This window comes from Pseudorasbora parva, chromosome 12, assembly GCF_024679245.1.
Source record: "Pseudorasbora parva isolate DD20220531a chromosome 12, ASM2467924v1, whole genome shotgun sequence".
NCBI lineage: Eukaryota > Metazoa > Chordata > Actinopteri > Cypriniformes > Gobionidae > Pseudorasbora > Pseudorasbora parva.
In genome coordinates, this window is record NC_090183.1 from 24,429,010 (window position 1) to 24,448,381 (window position 19,372).

General features: G+C 38.9%; 1 protein-coding gene across 1 annotated transcript in view; it reads left to right on the forward strand.

Moving 5' to 3' along the window:
• Positions 1 to 3,079: 3,079 nt before the first annotated feature.
• Positions 3,080 to 19,372, forward strand: part of znf644b (zinc finger protein 644b) — a 32,079-nt gene continuing 15,786 nt past the window's right edge. The window contains exon 1 of the mRNA XM_067459553.1: positions 3,080 to 3,666. The gene's annotated coding sequence lies outside the window, so the exon portion shown is untranslated. The remainder of the gene's footprint in view (positions 3,667 to 19,372) is intronic.

Here is a 19,372-nt window from a genome sequence, read left to right on the forward strand (position 1 = left end):
GCCTACTGTATTTAAAAAAGAATTATGTAAAATCCAAATAAGTAAATATCTTTATTGCAAAGGGTTTAAATAATGTTTTACATGCGTGTTTAATAAACCACACTGTAAACAAAAAAAATGATCCGATTGAAAATTTTCTAGTGACTTAATGACATAATTTTTCAGTTGGCCGAATTGAAATTCTGTGAATTGATGCAATTTAATTCGCAGACATTTAATTCGGCCAACTGAAGTATGTAGATGTGATCATTCACTTGAAAATGTTCAATTGAAGACCTGCATTTTTTACAGTGCATAAACAATTATTTCACATGCACAGTCCTTAAAGGAACTCTGGTGAGAAATGAACCTATGGGTAATTAACAGATGGTTACTGAGTTGATCGTTCTCTGAGATGCGTTTTCATGAAAATCAAATGTAAAGAGTTGTATTTCTAAAAACAGATTCGCTTATAGCGCTTGTCTATGGGGCAAAGGTTAAGTGAAATTAAATCACTAGTTAATACCACTAACAAGGCTCAAAATAGCCTCACACTAACACAGTAGCAGAATGAGGGTCCCTACATGCAAACCGAAACATTGAGAACTTTGTTAGTGTACAAACAGTTTAATAAGAATATACTTTATAAACACAGTACATTACGCGTTCACAGACAGGCGCCATCTTGAAAAACAGTCTTGACGAGTCGATCCACGAACGCTGTGCTAAGTGAGCTGGTCAATAGGAATTAAAGGACAACTCCGGTGAGAAATGAACCTAGGGGTAATTAACAGGCACTCTGTTTACAACGTATCTTCTTATTAAACTGTTTGTACTCTTACAAAGTTCTCAATGCTTCGGTTTGCATGTAGGGACCCTCATTGTGCTACCGTGTTAGTGTGAGGCTATTTTGAGCCTTGTTAGTGGTATTAACTAGCGATTTAATTTAACCACCCTGTGTCTACCCTTTGCCCCATAGACAAGCATTATAAGCTAATCTGTTTTTAAAGATAAAACTCTTTACATTCAATTTTCAAGAAAACGCATCCCAGCAAACGATCTACTCGGTAACCATCTGTTAATTACCCCTAGGTTCATTTCTCACCGGAGTTGTCCTTTAAGTTTGTGAAAAGCTAATCTGTTTTTAGAGATAAAACTCTTTGATTTTCATGAAAACACATCCCAGAGAACGATCTACTTGGGGAAAAAATGCAGGTCTCCAATTGAACATTTTCGAGTGACTGATCACATCTACATTTTTTAGTTGGCCGAATTGAAAGATACAAACAAAGCAATAAACTGCAAATAGTAATGTCTATAATGTAAGATGCTTAAGACAGTGCTACTTGGCACTGTCGCTATTGTTTCCTGCCAAATTGGGCTTTTTACACTTTTTACACAACTTTTACACTGTTACCACGGGTTGTTTTTTTTAGTCTGCAGGTTGATGTGGCCACCTTCATTTGTTATGTTACCAAAAATCTGCACAAAATCAAATTGTTTGCATCTGAGCCACTTCCATTTTAAAACAAATACGTTTCTGATATCTGATCTTGTGTCTAAATGTATATATGATTCCCATTGGAATTCCAAGCCACCACAAGGCGAGGACCACACGTTTGCCCACAAAGCTCTTTAATGTCGTGAAGCACACGTGTGCTCACACTAAAACTTGTGGCTTTGTCTTATTGAAGTGGAAACTTAATATAAAGATTGTGCACACACATACACATTCAGGAGCATTGAAACTGGTTTAAAACCTCTGCCCTGTGAATTTTATAAATACAAATTTCTTAGCAATGAGGTGATACCTTCGCTGTTTTTGCAATTATACATTAAATAGAGATGCTGTATACAGGCAAAGGTAATTCTCTCTCTCTCTCTCTCTCTCTCTCTCTCTCTCTCTCTCTCTCTCTCTCTCGTTAATAGAGTGCAACAGTTGGGTTCTAGAAGTAAAAAAATTGCTTAATTTTCTCCACAGGGAAACAGATTTTTAACGATAACTCATAACAGATAAAATTCAGACAAAAACAATTGCACTTATATTAAAAAAATGTCCTAGCTCTTCCAAGCTTTATAATGGCAGTGAATGGGAGCCCAAAAAGTGCATCCATTCATTATAAAAGTAATCCACACGGCTCCGGAGAGTTAATGGCCTTATTAAACAAATTCATGGGTTTGTTTGCAAACAAGCAAAATGCCCTGGAAGATCTCTTTAGCTCTGCCCACTTTTAATTACGTAATAGAGTGCATATTTTGCATTAAACACAAATCCCTATGGGTGAAATGAATGGATATGAATATAATCTTACCATGCTATTTTACTTTAGATCTCTCAATCTAATGAAGCATAAATAAGCTGGTGAATATCCATTCAGTCAGATTTTGCAGAAACATCCATGAAAGCTTTTAATTGATCCATGCTGGCAAATAACCACAATAATATAATCACAATTTTATATAAAGTATTTTAATAGCACATCCATTTAGAACCAGAGGGTCAAAAATGTTGCATGGTACAGTTATCACCAAAAGAGTCATTTTGGGAGGATATTAATGTACACACAGATATTGGATACCACTTGAGCCCAAAGGGAATGTGACAGGCGGGACAACAAATCTGATATTTATCAAAAATGCAATGCGCTAACTGCATAACTGTGGTATTAGTTTAACTGTACATACTGTAAACACATGTTTTGCATAAAAAGGTGTTGCAACATGGCTGAGAACACCACTTCATCTTTCTTTTACGGTGCATAGTTTTATTCATGGTTTTTAAGGATTTCACACAGCTGGCATTTGTCTAATTTGTTTAGCTTCTACCAAGCAACACATGCTTTTGCGACATAATACCATAGTTTCCTTCCTGGTGTTCGAAAGGTAGTAAATTCATATGAATTTTAGGTCAAGGCTCACTAATTCTTCTACCCAGGGGTTAATATATATATATATATATATATATATATATATATATATATATATATATATATATATATATATATATATATATATATATATATATATATATATATATATATATATATAAAAAGATTCCAGTCACTAACAATGTCATGAAAGAAAACACATTTTCAAAACATCTGACATTACAAACTACAGTGAAAAGGAAAATGCAATTCAGGAATTAATTATTGTAACCCCACTAAAAGTTTAATATTTTTCAACAAGAAATGATTACAAGCACTTTCTGGTCAAATTTTAAAAAAAGCATTCCAGCCAAATATGATATTATTATTGACCACATCCTTAGGTGTGCAAGTCCACCTCCCCACCATCTTTTCTTGTCTTTTTTTAACACCAGCAGTAACTTCACCTAAGAAGAATTCACCCTCTGTCTCTGGAATAATCCATATCGCGAGCGGGGGATTTACAGTATGTCTCCACATCACCCCACTTTATAAAGACCCAATACACCAATACTCCGTGAAAAATAACACAACCTTATCATTAAAATATCTCTTTTAAAGAGCGTAAACATTTCTCTTGGTCTTAGTATAGGGTGTGATTTGTGTCCGCACAGACCGAACATCCCTCATAGAGTTTTAGTTCAACCTGCAGAATTTTAGGCAAAATGGCGACATTGTAACAGATGGAGGACGAAAAAGAGGACTGTAATCAAGTACCATGACTAACTTGTCCCATGTTATAGTGTCATTCTCTGGAAAGGTAGGTTTAAAGCTTACAAACGTCTTCCCTTGCCGGGTTTATGTTTAACCGTGTTGAGAGATGAGTGCGCGAGGAGTACAGTGAGTCCTTGCATGGGCACGAGAGCTTATAGACGGGCATCAGGTATGTCAACACCGTGCCAGTCACGAATCGTGCAAGCTAATATTTCACCCCTTCGCTGTCACACTATTGCTCTGAATAGTATTGCATTCGGGGGAAAGTTGGACGCTATTCTGCCATCTGATGTGTCTCGTTTCCCCCCTGCAAAACACTTTATACGCACTTTTACAAGGTGGGTGTCAGAATCGATCCAAAGCGGTGTCAGTCACTGCAGAGACGAGCCGTTTTTCCGTGTCAGCGGGGAGTTTGTGTCGCGGCCTCTAGTCGCGGGGTTGACACTTGAAGAGCGCAGACGTGTTTAGACGCTCTTCTTGAAGGCGCTCGGCGCGACCTTGATTGGAGGGAATCTGTACGCTACGCGTTTGCGCACCGCGACAAACAAACACGCCGGCAGCCTATTGCTTTCTCTTGTAAACCACAGTCGATCATTTTGAATGGTACTTAAAAATAGGGCCTATAAAAAAGATATTGCATGCCCCGTGAACTTTTAATAGGTGTAAATGCACATTTTATAGTCTTTTTCAATGAAATAACTGTACAGATATGTCGCCTACCCTGGTCGTTGAAATAATTTTGATAAATCCTGCTTCCATTAGTTATAGACTAGATGCACAAACTGTTTTGCTGCATGACAACTTTTTTGTTGAAGTAAAATCCAGCTTTCAAGTCACCATGAAATCAAAATGGTTTTATTTATTATAAATAAATTATTATAAATTATTATTATTTTAAAATTAGTGTGTGCCACATGTAATCTTCAAAATGATAACTTCTCCTCCCACTTTCAACAATAGGCTTGTTTGACCACATGCAGCAATGTGCAGACCGATTGGCGGCTGACTTGAAGCAGTGAATGCCAGGTCGAAATTTTGTCAGACGTGAGCGGCGACACCACGTGACTGTGATGTATGTTAATAAAGTTCCGCAAGACCTATTTGAGAGCAGCTGGCTGGTGCATTCTGCGCAGTTTCTTTAGAGTGACTTCACTGAAGTGGTACTTACTGCAGAGTCAAAAGACATTTAGTTACCTCCTCTCTGGAGCTCCAATGGGGTGGAGAGTTGTGGGTAGGGTTAGGGCGTAATTTGATATTCTAGCTCCACCCATTAGGGACAAATTACATTCGCCCCTCCTCTCTAGGACAACCTATCAATAGCAAACAACAACAACGATCAATCAATTCAGACAAAATCAATGTTTTTTTCTTGTTTGAGAAGCTGTTTTACTTGAATATGTCACAAAGAGGAAGAAAAAGACTGCCACAACTTCTGTTTCATGCTGACTTTAACCTTTTTTTTCTACCCTCTTTGCCAACCATGTCAAGATTCAGTGTTTTCATTTGCTCTACAGTCCAATGTTAGACTTGCAAGCATGCGACTTGTCAGCCGTAATTGAGAGACTTTCTACCTACACATAAAAGTTCACCTTTGATTATGTTTTTAATGAAAACTATAAATAACTGAAAAAATTAACTAAAATCATTACAAAGAGTGATATTGGACTGCATATTAGCACTGCCATGAGATTTAGGAAAGCATGAGGTTTATATTGTTATTTAAAAAAAATTAAAGTAAAAAGTAATTAATATCAAGTAATTTATGCTTTAGACAAAAAAGTGCTAGTTAGTCTGTATATTTCTTCTCCATCAATAAAAACAGTGCCAAATAAATAAATTAAAGAAACAAGTTAATTTAAGTCAATTTCAATTCCTGTGCTGTTATACAGTATGTGTATACATATACTTTATATTGGCAAACCTTTTGGGATGCCTGCCTTTACATGCACATGAACTTGAATGACATCTCATTCTTAATCTGTAGGGTTTAATATGGAGTTGCCCCACACTTTGCAGCTGTAACAGCTTCAACTCTTCTGGGAATACTTTCCACAAGGTTTAGGAGTGGACATTCTTTAAATTGTTTTAGAAGTGCATTTGTGAGGTCAGGCACTGATGTTGGACGAGAAGGCCTGGCTCACAGTCTATGCTCTAATTCATCCCAAATATGTTCTTTTGGGTTGAGGTCAGGACTTTGTGGAGGACAGTCAAGTTTCTCCACACCAAACTCGCTCATTCATGTTTTTATGGAACTTGCTTTGTGCACTGGTGAGCAGCCATGTTGGAACAGCAAAGGTCATCCCCAAAATGTTCCCACAAAGTTGAGAGGATGAAATTGTCTAAAATGTCTTGGTATGCTGAAGTATTAAGAGTTCCTTTCACTGGAACTAAGGGAGCAAGCCCCACACCATAATCCCCCCTCCACCAATCTTTACACTTGGCACAATTCAGTCAGACAAGTACCGCTCTCCTAGCAACCGCCAAATCCAGACTTGTCTATCAGATTTCCAGACAGAGAACCCCATTTCATGAAGTTTCCTACGCACTGATTTTGAGCTAATCCGAAGGCCACACTAAGTTTGGAGTTCTGTAGATTTTCTCTGCACACTCTGCATATGCTGACCCGGCTCTGTGATTTTACGTGGCCTACAAGTTTGTGACTAAGTTGATTTTGTTCCCAATAGCTTCCACTTTCTTTTGATACCACTAACTGTTGACCGTAGAACTTGACCACATCCCACAGATGCCGTTTGGATTGATATCTGGGGAATTTGGAGGCCAAGTCAACACCTCAATTTGATGTTGTGCTCCTCAAACCATTCCTGAGCCATTTTTGCTTTGAGGCAGGGTGCACTATCATGCTGAAAGAGCCCACAGCCACCAGGGAATACCATTTCCATGAAAGGGTGTACATGGTCTGTAACAATGGTGGTACATGTCAAAGTAACATCCACATGGATGGCAAGATTCCCAAGGTTTCCCAGCAGAACATTGCCCAAAGCAACACACTTCCTCAGCAGGCTTGTCTTCTTCCCATAGTGCATCCTAGTGTCATGTGTTCCCCAGGTAAGCCATGTACATGCACCCGGCCATCCACATGATGTAAATGAAAACGTGATTTATCAGACCAGGCCACTTTCGGATGCTTACGTGCCCACTGTTGGCACTTGTGGCTGTGGACAGGGGTCAGCATGGGCACCCTGACTGTACAATACATGTTGTACATTTTCCACAGCCCAGTATGGTTTGGCATTTGGCATGTTTGGCATCGGCACAAGTGACCAAAGGTTTGACTATAGCAGCCTTACTATGAATATTGACCCGGGAGTGCCCGTTGAACAGTTTTGGTGTAAATGGTAGAGTTGAGGTGCACATTTAATTCTGCCGTGATTTGGGGATCTGTGGTTTTATGTTTTTTGGATACAATCCTTGTGTGTTAGTTCCCGGACATTCCTTTCAGACAGCTTCCTGTTGCGTCGACAGTTTATACTGTTGGATTTGGTTCATTCTTTGTTATGGTATGTCGATATTACCCTGGATTTTGTGTCTGTCAATACACCAAAAAGACTGGCTGTCCTTGTCACAGATGAGCCAGTGAAACATGCACCAACAATTTGAACTCTGATATGTCTCCCATTATGTTGATCCTATTGAGCTGCTATAATTCAACCTTTACATTCTGGAATGTTGAATCAGTAAAGATTGGCAACCAGGCCGTTTATATAGTATCTTTAAACTCTGCTTGACCAATTAGGACTGAAACTACCTGTTGTATAAACATATTTAATAGCAAGGAAGGTTTGGCTTGTTGCTTTGAAGATTTTTGCTGCTTTGCTGTTGTTTCTGTGGACTGTTATTGCAAATGTGTGACTGACCCATGTATTGAGTTGCATATTTTTTTCCCCATATGCTCTAATTACCCATATTATGGATCATTAGTTCTTTGCAACTCTCTGTTTTCTCATTCTTAATTATCTAAGCATATGTTCACAATGAAGCTATTTTTACACACACAATGATCATACAGAAATCAATGCTTTGTTACCATATGCTGGATAAAGCAGCCCAGGAAAAACAAGGATATTTTCATGTTTTTATAATATAAAAACATATATTATATTATTATATATTATATTATTAGGAATTAATGCAATTATCCAATCAACCAATCACATGGCAGTTGCTTCAATGCATTTAGGGGTGTGGTCCTGGTCAAGACAATCTCCTGAACTCCAAACTGAATGTCAGAATGGGACAGAAAGTTGATTTAAGCAATTTTGAACGTGGCATGGTTGTTGGCGCCAGACGGGCCAGTCTGAGTATTTCACAATCTGCTCAGTTACTGGGATTTTCACGCACAAACATTTCTAGGGTTTACAAAAAATGGTGTGAAAAGTGAAAAACATCCAGTATGCGGCAGTCCTGTGCTAGAGGTCAGAGGTGAATGGGCTGACTGATTCGAGCTGATAGAAGAGCAACTTTGATCCATCATGCCTTGTTACCACTGTGCAGGCTGGTGGTGGTTGTGGTGCAATGGTGTGGGGGATGTTTTCTTGGCACACTTTAGGTCCCTTAGTGCCAATTGGGCACCGTTTAAATGCCACGGCCTACCTGAGCATTGTTTCTGACCATGTCCATCCTTTTATGACCACCACCTTTTATGACCACAGTCACCAGATCTCAACCCAATACAGCATATTTGGGATGTGGTGGAACGGGAGCTTCGTGCCCTCGATGAGCATCCCACAGATCTCCATCAGCTGCAAGATGCTATCCTATCAATATGGGCCAACATTTCTAAAGAATGCTTTCAGCACCTTGTTGAATCAATGCCACATAGAATTAAGGCAGTTCTGAAGGCAAAAGGGGGTCAAACACAGTAATAGTATGGTGTTTCTAAAAATCCTTTAGGTGAGTGTATCTATATCAAAAAGGCATTTTTGTGATAACCCCTCTTAGGGTAAACAGAACAGAACTAACATAATGTATTGCATGCAGATATCATAAATTTTTATATTAAATGTACAAAATAATTCAGGAATTTAGTCTGATTTAAAGGACAACTCTGGCGAATTTTTAAGTTTATCTTGATCGTTATATCTTTGTGAGTGCAGTCTATAGAAAAAAAAACGAACCGGATTGGTCCTTGCAACACAGAGTTATAACAGTTAATGCCCAGAGCCCCCACTCAGCTAAAACGGCGCTTTGGGGGCATAAACGTAAAGGGTGTCTTTGTGCCTCTTAACACACACAAAATAAAATGTCCGTCCAACATGAACAGGTCCCTCACACGACAACAAGATGCGTTTAGCCACTTAGCCATTGTTTAAATTCACCTGTTTTAGACAGTTAGCTGTGTCTCGTGCTGAAGTCCCGTGGGTAGACGGAAAAGCAGTTAGAATACCAACTCCTGCCTGGGTGGGGATGGAGGAGGGTAAATGAGCTCTGGAGAAACGTGATAGGCTGGTAGTACTGAAGGAGCTTATATTTGCTGGGATAGACGTCAAATTCCCATAGGTAGACGTGGTCAGCTGACATTCAGCTGATGCGAGCTTGACTAACATGCCACATTCTGGATAATGGATAATGTGCACATACCCCTAAAGCCACATAGCTTTTTGTCATGAGAAACTTCCAGTTCATTCAAAGTTCATGACAGAGCCCTGTCTCAGTCCATGGGTATTTGAGACTAGTCACATTAATATAATTTAAGCAGCAGTCTTAGCAGCGATTTAATGGGAAAAAATCTGATTACTAAAGCTAATTGAAGAAGGTCAAGACCGAGAGCAGGGCTCAGGCACACAAAATCTGCAACTCGCACGCTCACAAATTCATAATCAAATCCTATAAAGATAGATTACATAGCACTACTAAGTAAACAAAATACTTAATTTCACACAAATTGATTATGTGTCACTCAGCAAGGTCAAATATGTGCACAGACGCATTTGTGGAATGTGCAGAATGCTAAAAATCGGTCCCATCTTCCCCGTTTTTGCTTGGCTCCCAGTTCGCAGTGTTCTAAATGAAGACACGGGGGACTGTTTTAATGGAAGTACACTGGCCTGAATTAGCAAGCCAGCACTACTGCAGCTGGGCCGGAGAGATATTTCAGTAAGCTGTTGATCTAGCCAGAACATTGAGACCTGCATAAATCTATTAGTAGAAGAGGCCAAGAGAGAGATAGGGAGTGTGTGTGAGAGAGAAAGAAAGGCCTATTTATCCCGTGTTATGGTATGACTATTAACTGCTCATTCCATATCATTTAACCTCCAGCATGACCTCTCATTACAGCCAACAGACTCGTTGGTATATTACAATGCAATGTGCTCTATTACTTAAAAGAGATGGTAACCTTAATGATGAATGGGGCTGAGTTTTGGTGAATTAGATAGATAGAAAGATAGATAGATAGACAGATAGATAGACAGACAGACAGACAGACAGACAGACAGACATGTTATAATAATAGCAAATCCATGTTGCAGGTGGGTTTACAGGGAACCACAGAGTGACAATATTTTGGAAAAGACTGGTAGGGATCCTTCGGGTCATTGACCCGGAGATGAATATCTTTTTTCCTAAAAAATTTAATGTCAGCGCATTATACTAAAACATACTGACTTCACTCACACAGGTTATAACTACTTCTCCTAATTTTTTTTTATTTTTTATTTTTTTATACTTATTGGGGATTTTTCCCCAACTTGTTACACTTGTGATGTTAAATGACTGCCTTACAAAAAAGGTTAGATTATGTACCTCAATTTAACGAGGCCTATGGTCAATCAGTTTAAAATAGAACGCTATTCCTTCCCACAGACAACCCAAACCAGTGATTTTAGACTCGTCTTTTTTCATCAGCGATATTGCTTATTTATATAACGTTAGTCACAATGTAGGCTACACATGTGACTGTGATGTACTCTGCAATACGAGCATGCAAATGCAAAATGAATAGCTTTGTCAAATGACTATCGTTTTAACTTATATGGTGGAAAAGGTGACGTTTGCTAGAAGCTTTGCGTGAACAATCTGCAACGTATCTACGGTTGTATTTTATAATACAAAATAATATTAACCTTTGTCATTAGACACATGTTTTTTTTTGTATAGTACTTGGAGTTTCCTATTGTTACTGTACTAGCATCTTGCGTTATCTAGACAAGCTGTCTCTAAGAAACTTTCAATTTAATCAGAAATTGTTTAAACAGTCAATAAGTGATACAATCGCTACTTACTGCTTGCAGGAATACAGTTGTAATTGCCACTTTCTTCAGTTTAAGACGCTGAGCAAAGCTTGCTTGAAATGGGCCGGACAAACAAATGATCTTGAATTAAATTGTTGTGGTATCGAATTATAAACATCAACCAATACTGTTGACATTATTTATCTGTGGGAAGGGTAGAAAAGTCCTCACGTCCTCTGCACAGCCTGGAACATGATATGTGTCCATGAGAGCTGCTGTTTTTGCTATCCTTGCGTGAAGCTTGTTTACCTGCAGTCCCGATATTCGGCTCTGTCAGTTCCGCCTGACAATGAACATGATTGGACATATGCAAATGTTGTGCATATAAATGATCCCCAACGATTGCGCCACGGTTGGCGTTATGTTGAGAATCACTTAATTTTCTATGGTGTTTCATGCACAAGATTTACATAAGAAGTAAGAGGCAATGGTGTTTGAGACTCACAGTATGTGATGTCAGTGTACTGAACTCTTATTATTTCACTATGGCAAGGTTAATTCAATATTTCATTCTAGAGCACCTTTAAATACTAATTTATCGTCAACATTACTTTTCATTTTCCCCATACTTTTCATTGCAATTTTTAATTGCAATGATGAATGTTGTTATAAACCGTGAGGAAATGTCATTAAAAGAAGAGATAAAAAACTGACAGAATTAGGAAGGAAACGGGGAATGTAAGATTCGTGTCTTCGCTAATGTTGCTGGAAAGCTGGAGTGACAGTGCTCTGGCTGTCTGTACACAGCACCAGGGGTGTGTGTAATGTTCCAGATATTTGGTGGCATGTCTCAACACCTTGAGCTGAGGCACAGATGTGTGAACTGCTCTGATACTATAGCTGGGTGTGATCACCAGTCAAATTAAATCAGAGCTGTCAGTTACGCTTGTCAGAGGCATACTTCCCGTCAGCTTGGAAACCTGGCAACCTTCATCTTCCTCTAGCAGCCCTCCAGAAAAAGGCCAAAAAAAGGGGAATCTGGGTATAATGTTGTGTGAGCAAAACTGCCAAAATAATTTTGTGTAATTGGACAATGATCCAACAGAATCGAGATGATAGTGCGAAAAATGTTAACCTGTCTGCGTTCTGCATTCAAAAGATATCTTTGTCTCTGAAGTTTGTCTTGGGATGTGTGCCAAAATTATTTGACAGATGTGATTGTCACCGGTTAGTCCCGTTCCAAGTTGAGAGCTTGCCTCTCTCTTAGCGCAATTCTCACAACTTTGAAACAGATATGGCATGGGTGTCCCGGCAGTCAAGTAATCCACACCCTGGATAAGCAAATGAGAACACTTCTTCCTATTAAAGACATTATGAGGGAAGTTACATACACACGTAAAATCTTTCAGCTCACCAAATGCTACAGACTGGAGCTGCCTCAGGCTCCAGATCTCACGCTGATGACTTCACCACTAGGGGCCAGGATTTGATCACTAATGCTTTGTGGGGTGCTAAACTTGGTTACGGTTAAACATATGAATGCATCTGTCTGAAGATCTTACAGCTCTGCCATTCATAGTCTGTTTTAAATAATCATAGTTGTATCAGTATGAAATGTTGGTAGCAATATGACAGTGGATATATTTAGCTGGAAAACAGCTGGAAAATGAAAAAGTGTTGCTTGTTTTAATTTTTTTTGTACTGCATGATAATAGGTCAGTTGAACCAGTTATTATCCAGTTATCACAGGTTCTCGCATTAAAGAAAATTACCGCAGAGGAATACAATCCATCGGAACAGATGTGTTTGTAAGCGCCTACGAGAGATTCCAGAATCAATAGGACCAAGGCCGTAAGAATGTTCTATCGACGCTGAAGGGTGTCTCTTACTGAGCACCAATTAACCAAAATTAAATCCACTGTTTCTATTGATTGAAAGGGTAAAGGCAAAAGTTTGCCTGAGAATTAACTGTCAAGCCCCCAAAACCTTTTTCTTGCGAAATCCTTCAAGGTTGTGGTTCACCAATCTCATTAAATTTTCCAATTATTCCTGGAGTTGGATGTGATATTTTAGAGCTTTGAAAAGAGGTTGCAGGGTGATGTGTGATTATAGAGCATTTCTGTCAGGAAGAGATCACTGAATTATATGTGGTATTAAGAGACTAGATGAGAGTGTGTGAATGGTTTACCTTTAATTTGTACAATACAATTTTGAGCATGGCCGTGGAAGCAGAATAGCTATTGTTTATATATATATATATATATATATATATATATATATATATATATATATATATATACACAACAAATAAAAAGTCATGCTTGAAAGAAAAAGTCTCCACAAATACATTCACAGTTCACACAAACTTTTAAAAATTTTTTTAAAAAGTATTTTTCAACTATTTCTCTTACTTTTTTATTTATTTATTTATTTATTTATTTACATATATATATATATATATATATATATATATATATATATATATATATATATATATATATATATATATATATATATATATGTCTCAGTTTTTATATAGATATTTAAGTTGCCAGAGCCATCTGTTGGTCATCAGGGGTATTGGCTAGTGACCAAATACTGATACAGCCAGCTAGCTAAATATATATTTAAATTATTATCAATTAATTGATTGGAGATTTAATTGTATTGAATTTATTTAAATATGATCCGTACTTTACACTTTTGTGTGGCTAAAGTTACATTTCAAATGTGCAGATCTGTGACAGAGTAATATTTACCTTTTATGCTGAGTCCCACTTGCAAAAAGTGGGCACTTAAAAAAAAATAAAAAAAATTTTGCTTTCAAAATCAGTTCAGAATCAGTATATGTTATTGTTCCGAAATGCATATGTTTACACCATGTTTGTTTGTGTAGCTCAATATATGCTTTTTTTTTTCTTTTCTTTTTTTTAAAGAGATTGTCTTATCTCTTGCTTATCAAATTCTGTTTTTTGTTTGTTTTGTTTGGTTAGCTGCATTTCGACTTTGAGTACAACCAGACGGTTCACCAAGGAAAGTGGCTTCTGATATTGATAAGAGCACATTAATTGGAATAAAGAAGGAGGGCCTCTCCTTCTGTCTTTTGTATACATTTACTGTTATACTCATTAGCTTCCCGTCGTCTCCCAGCTAGCATCTTCTTTACAGCCTGCCGGGAGTCTCTCGGGAGGTTATTTACATCTCTCCATGGGGCTCTCTCTCAGGCTACCAAGCACACCCCCTACCTCTCCTCCTGCATGCAGGCAGCCTCCCCTTTGATATATTTGGGAGTTGCTCTGATTGAGTGGGGCTCTGGTGTTAATGACCAGTCTGGATGCAGCTCCACCCCCTCATTCAGCTTTAATAGATGCCATTGACAAGCAGCAGGGACTGATAAAAATGTGATGATTTTTTAATATCCTAAGGGAGCCTGTTCAAGGGGAGATGGACCACAAAGTGCAAGCTTTGCTTTATGTGGTTAAGAATGGGTCGTTTTTTTTCATTAGCAGAATGTTATTTTAGATTAAGTTTTGGTTAAACAAAATTCAGTTTGAATGTGTTTACATCCGTCAGTTTAGTCCTGATTTAGACAGGAATCCTCTGCCACTATTTGCCTTTTTCCACTTTTATTATGTTGCTCATCATGTCTTATAGCTTGCGCGGCACATTACGTTTTAAGAAAAGGTAATAAAAATTGTTTCATCCCGAAACCCGCGGCGCTTGACATTTCTCCAAATTTAAGCATATTGATGTCTGCTCGCTTAGACCCGATCCCGTCCTCAGCGCGTAGACAAGCGTCGACATTGACATGCTTTCATCTGATTGGTCACGTGTCTTCAGCAAAGCGGCAGTGACAAAGTTAGCTTTTTTCTTTCACACTACTCAAGCAAGACAGATGTATGTGAGTCTGCCCTGGATCACAGCGGCAGATACGCGCCCGTGCAGCCCCGTCGAATTTAAATCAGATCTCCAGTAATCATCACATTTCACATAAAGAAATATCAATGCCGTACAACAGCTGAAAAAGCGCCTGCAACTCATGACCTGAGAGGAAGTATATTTCATGGAATATCGCTTTCATATTTTACACAGGATAACGCGCAACAATCGATGTTTATTTTTCATCAAGAGATGTGATGCCTGGTAAAAGTAGCGGAATGATGCAACTGCCAGAAAACTTTCGCCCCCTTCTTTACGTGACAAACTCTTTGCATCATTCTTTAATGTGTGAGAGGCTACTGGTTTAAAGGCCTGTCAACCTGTGCTACTTCGCACCCACTGCCCAGCTCATGATAAGAGCGCCCTCATTAAAACTGAAACCCCAGACCTGCTCAGCTTTTTTCCTGCTCTCTTGCTCCCTTTTTAAAACAGAGAAGTTTTAAACTGACAAAGCCACGGGAAATCCCCATCAGACATCCCTCCCTTAATCCATCTAATTTTGAAAGGTATTGTTTAAGGCTTCAAAGTTTATATGGTTTAATCCTCCGCTAACACTACAGGGCAGCAAACGAGGCCATGTCAGCAGCTCTGGCACCACTAATCTACTTCACACAACAGAAAATCCTCCTTCTAGATAAGGTTGCATAGGTTTCCTGTGAACTCCCCTTTTGATGTTCCTTACCTGCTATTGAACATGACTTCTGTCTTAACCCAACTGTCACTCACTCCCTGTCCCCTTTTATCATGCCCAGTGACCCCCCTTTCCACTCTCCCCAATCCTAAATCTACCATCAGGAGGAGACGCCATTTCACTTGCTCTATTTTAGGAAAGAGTACTGAGGAGATGCACGTGACAGAGTCTTTGAGTACGTGTTAGCACTCTTTTAATTTGGGTTGAGGAAGGATGCGTTCTTTTGTTTTGAAATCCAGAGCCAAATTTGTGTGAACCGTTTTTAATCTGGGTTATTTAACAGAGTTGCATCACCTTGGCTATGAATGGCAACCCACTGGAAAATGCAACTTTTGCAGTGCTGTGGCGACCAATACCTTAGAGTTGGCAGCCTTGCTCTTGGTTAAGCAGCGGTTTGTTAGACACAGAGGGAGAGCTCGCTAAGGTAGCTGCCCCTGCACTCTGTGGAGATTGTGTATTGAAGCAGATTTATTGCTGAGCTCTCAATTTCCACACAGCGTTCAAAAGAAATTGGATTCTTGCCACTCTCTGCGCATCTTAGTTTCTTTTCCAAACGATGGGGAAAGAGGAGGGGGGAAACAAACAAATACATTTTCAAGGGCTGTAGTGTATGGAACCTGTATTGTGTGCAACGTATAGGGGCTTTCGCACCGGAGGAGCCTTTTCATAGTTCCTGGAACTTTTGGCAGAAGTACCCGGATTTTGGCATGTTTGCACCGCAGGAACAATTTTAGCTCTAGGAACTCTTCATTTAGCTCCTACTTCAGAGTAGGGTCTAACCAAGCACAACAGGAATTATAAGTGATGTAAGTGACCGCTGATTGACCCACCATTTTTAAAATAGCCGTCTACACACACACAGATTACAGCCTATATATTTACTACATAAACCAATAACACAGAAAACAGTGATAGATGGACCTCTCAACTAATTCATGATTGAAGCGGCATTGGACATAAACCACACGGCAAACGCTAATACTTTAATATTCTGTCTACTTTCTTTGTATAACAGATCTAATAATGTATTGGACAGGATACAGATCGTAAACGAATGAAGACGGAGAAATTGTTGAACATAACAGAAAGGCTGAAAGATACTTGAAAGATTTTCAAAGAACATCACATTATACACACCATGCCAAACAATAAGTGAGCTAAGACAAAAGAAAATAAAAATATGAAAGGAGAAAAAATGATTTTAATATGAGCGCGGTAAAGACTAAAAGGGATACAGCTATGGCCACTGGGTATGACACATCAACATTTCGTCATTTAATTACTGTATTTGCATTACTGTAAGGGTGGCTTTAGGGTAGTGGTAGGTTTAGACGTTAATATAACACAATCTGATAAGTAGCAAAATTATTTATTGCTATTTTATGTTGAGATTTTGACTTGTTATGCCTTTCTTGCCACCGTCAAAATAAAGGTCTGCCACACCGTCAAAATAAATGCCACAACAACAAGCGCGACTTATGTCACTTCAGAGTTTCTGGAGCAAATGCAACCAGAAAAATGGCCCTAGGGGAACGTTTAGTTTTTGGGGACCGGTTCGGGGAACCAGAACTGTAAGCCCAATATAACAGCTATCCAACGTATTTTCTTTCCAATAGCTCAGACAGTACAGCGACGTGCATGTAAATGAATGCCGTGTTTGAATAGTCAGACTTGTTAATTGAGACCTCTAAACTCATTTTACAAATCATTTATTTTATTTATCAAAATATAATATGACATTCCTGAATGTATCAGTGTTCCCTTGAAAAAATAAAATAAATAAATCCCAAAACATATCTTGTCCCATCAGCTTGTATGTGCTATAAAACCCAGTAAGAGTTTCCTCCTGTCACTGCTGCTCTGTTTGAGTTGAACTCAATGCTTTTCCTCAACATGGCAAGAAAATAAGAGAAAGACAGGCTCTCCTCAGACTCTGTGAGGTGTCAGGTTGAATAGCTACCTGTTTGTTTGCTCACAGCTGTGCTTTGTTAGTCTCTCACACTTGAGAGGCGGCTTCATAAATTCACAGTGTGTCAAACAAATCAATAACTCCCATTAACCAAGGAAGATTCTCTGCTCTGTACTTGAGGGGCCATGGCCTCTCTTCTTTGATTAGATGTGTTTTTTTTCTCTGTGATAGAGAAAGAGAGAATGGGGAAAAGAAGGACAGGTAAAATAAAAAAAAATAAAAAAAGAGAGAGAGAGAGAGAGAGAGAGAGAGAGAGAGAGAGAGAGAGAGAGAGAGAGAGAGAGAGAGAGAGAGAGAGAGAGAGAGAGAGAGAGAGAGAGAGAGAGAGAGAGAGAGAGAGAGAGAGAGAGAGAGAGAGAGAGAGAGAGAGTAATGGATAAAGTGAAATGGAGTTGGGCATGTTGCCGATTCACATAGACAGTTAACTGCTCTGACTTCTCCCACCTGGTCTTTCTGACTTTTGTTGTAGTCCTCTTTTAGGAGAAGAGTCTGAAGGAACTATGAGAGGTTTCACAGCTTCATCCAACTGAATGAGACCGAAATGTTTGGGTATTCAGTTTCTGTCTTGTAGCTTGCATGCATTAAAGGAAAGAAAGATACAGAAGAAAAATGTAATAAATGTCTTTGTTTTCACCCTAAGAAGATATTTTTTTAATAAAGATTAATTTGAGTTCTGTGACTGTGTCTCATATTTATAGAACGCACTTTATGTATCTCTGCATTTGTAGTACACCATATAATTGTATTCTTGGAACATACACTTCAAACTTTTGGCTTTTTGTCACCGAGTCTAGTAGGTGGAAAAAAAGTTAAAGATGCCAAAGTGGAACATAGCAAGTAGTTTGTATTCTCCTATGATTAATAAATATCCAAGAAAAGTTTACCTTCTGGGGTTCTAGAATAATGTGTAATGATAATATGCAATTATCACCTCTTATTTTTTTCAGCGGTAACCTCAAGATGAGGTGCAACTCGAGTGTTAGAACAAGTGCTGATGGAAAGAATAGGGGCTGAGAGAAAGGAGAGAGAGAGAGAGCACATGACATATGTGTGTCGTGTAAGTGTTAAGTGCTCTTTTACTTGTGCAGTTAATTTAGACTGATCACAGTGGGACCTCCTCTGATTCATTGTTGTTTGTGAATTCAAACATGTTCATTACTGAGCATATTTCAAGGAGAGAAGAAAGAGAGTTAGAGCGAGATTGAGAAAAAGAGCTAATCGCTTCAGATTGATCTCCGCGCCGAGCGTAAATGTATTTAAGCTCATAATCCTTGTAAATAGCTTCCAGCAAGGCAAAGGCAGCCTTTTAACATTGACTAAATGAAGTAAATAGAAGCGAATGAATTTTTAAAAGACGCATTGCAGTTGAACCCTGTTTGTTATGTATGGAACAGATCAGTGTGGAAACTGGAAGCTAATGAGGCCTGTAAATTTAAAGCTAAAATCATATTCCGAGGCTTTGCCACCCTGCTGTTTAGGGGTTTGCAGTGAAGTTCGTTTTTAAATGCAGAGCGTCTGTTCTCCCTACGAAAGCCCCTCACACCCCAACAGATGGAGAGAATATGGAGCTCGGAAGGTTTACCTAGGAGGTGGTAACAGTGAAGCCACTCATTAACACTGAATTTAACACTTCGTTAGCAACGCGGCTTCCTGTTGAGAGCAGCTAGTGCTGAATGTCAAATCCTCAGAGCATACACTGTGGCCTAGCAGGACAACAGCAAGCCTGGGCCCCTTTAACACACCCTTTAAACATAGTCCTGTTGTCCCACAGGTTTGCTGGTGTCGAGCTGTTGAAAACCATCAAATATAATTAGATCGGCTGATGACACCTGAGGTATATTTCTCTGGCTAGTCATGAGCGGGAGCGTTTCTACCTGAGTGTGTGTGTCTGTCTCTCTGTGTATGTTTGTGCAGTGTGCCAATTTGTCAGGTTTGAAGCAACAACAGTCTCGTGCTGGGATGT